Raw genomic sequence first — 2,057 nt, forward strand, 5'->3', positions numbered from 1 at the left:
AGTCACTAGGGAAGCCTAAACATTGTTATATACATATGTATATTTTTGGCCACGCGTCATATGAGAATCTTAGTTCTCTGACCAGGGATAGAGTCCACACTCCCTGCATTGGAAACGTAGAGTCTTAACTTTGGACCACCAGGGAAGTCCCAATTTTGTTATATTATGGTATATTTTCTTACTAGAGCTACAGTTCAGAGTCACAGGTGGATCATATATTACTGCTTATTGTTGCTGTGGTCACTAAGTCATGGGTCTGACTCTTTGAGACCCGCATGGACTGTAGCTCACCAGGTTCCTCTGTCCATGGGATTTCCCAGACAAGAATATTGGAGTAGGTTGCCATTTCCTCCTCCAGGGAATCCTCCCAACACAGGGATTGAACCCATGTCTCCTACATTGGCAGGCAGATTCTTTACTGCTGAGCTACTAGGGAAGTCATTCCGCAGCTTCAGTTCAGTTCAGTCACTCAGCCGTGTCCGACTCTTTGCGACTGCATAGACTGCAGCACGCCAGACTTTCCTGTCCATCGCCAACTCATGGAGTTTACTCAAACTCATGTCCATTGAGTCGGTGATGCCATCCAGCCATCTCATCCTCTGTCATGCCCTTCTCCTCCTGCCTTCAATCTTTCCCATCATCAGGGTCTTTTCCATTGAGTCAGTTCTTTGCATGAGGTGGCCAAAGTACTGGAGTTTCAGCTTCAGCATCAGTCCTTCCAATGAATATTCAGGACTGATTTCCTTTAGGATTGACTGGTTGTGTCTCCTTGCAGTCCAAGGGATTCTCAAGAGTCTTTTCCAATACCACAGTTCAAAAGCATTAATTCTTCTGTGCTCAGCTTTCTTTATAGTCCAACTCTCACATCCATACATGGCTATTGGAAAAACCATAGCTTTGACTAGACAGACCTTTTTTTTGACAAAGTAATGTCTCTGCTTTTTAATATGCTAAGTTGGTCATAACTTATCTTCCAAGGAGCAAGCATCTTTTAATTTCATTCCACAGCTTAGAGCCCTTCAAATGGTTTACCTTCAATGCTCTCATCTCTTAAAATTACTCAAATTCCTACCAAGGTATAAGTCCTGACAGGGTCTGCCTCCACTATATAATTTGTGTTAGATTGAAAGCATACCACAAGTATATTTCTAGCTGCTTTGAGTTTGGATAAACCATAATTTATTTAGGTTGTCCTCAATCTGTCTGCAGAGAAGTTTCCTTTCTTTCCTGTCCCTGGAATGTCTGTACCTCATTCTTCTTGGAACAGCATTAACCTAAAGTCATCTCCTTAGGGGATCCTTTCCTGACCACTTTATCTGATATAAGGTCCTCCCCCCACCACAGGTTGTTTTTTTAAGTCTTGTTTATTTTATTAATAGAAATTCACATAAATTATTACAACCATTCCAAAACAGGATTTCAAAGAGCTGTAGAGTTTTGCCCAATCTTTGGTACAGCACTCCCAATTGAACCCACTGAACTGAACTGAACTGAACCCACTGGGTGTCTTTAAATCATGATTGATACATGCAAAGATTTTAGATACAAGGACATTTGTCACAATGTTCTTTTTAATATTTCAGATTGAAGACAACCTAAATAAATTATGGCTTATCCAAACTCAAAGCAGCTAGAAATATATTTGTGGTATGTTTTCAATAAGAAAACCAGACTTCAGTGCTCGCTTCAGCAGCACATATACTAAAATTGGAACGATACAGAGAAGATTAGCATGGCCCCTGCGCAAGGATGACACGCAAATTCATGAAGCGTTCCATATTTAAAAAAAAAAAAAATCAGACTTCAAATATACACTGATCCTCTTCTAAATGATGTATATATAGCACGATGTCATTTTTGTTTTCCAGTAAAGCAAATACATAAAGACTGGATGGATAATATAAATGATTTATGTTATTTGTTCAATTTATACATCTTTATTGGGATTCTTCTGTGTCTACTGAAGATACAAGGATGAAAAAGAAAATCATGTCCTTATTCTCAAGGCCTTTACATTCTAGTGAAAAAATTGAATTGCCATTGTGGTAAGTGTTCAG

General features: G+C 39.3%; 1 non-coding gene across 1 annotated transcript; it reads left to right on the forward strand.

Moving 5' to 3' along the window:
* Positions 1–1,677: 1,677 nt before the first annotated feature.
* Positions 1,678–1,784, forward strand: LOC113902000. The gene has a single exon (XR_003513647.1). It is a non-coding gene; the product is annotated as a U6 spliceosomal RNA (small nuclear RNA).
* Positions 1,785–2,057: the final 273 nt, after the last annotated feature.

The sequence above is a fragment of the Bos indicus x Bos taurus genome, chromosome 11 (genome assembly GCF_003369695.1).
Source record: "Bos indicus x Bos taurus breed Angus x Brahman F1 hybrid chromosome 11, Bos_hybrid_MaternalHap_v2.0, whole genome shotgun sequence".
NCBI lineage: Eukaryota > Metazoa > Chordata > Mammalia > Artiodactyla > Bovidae > Bos > Bos indicus x Bos taurus.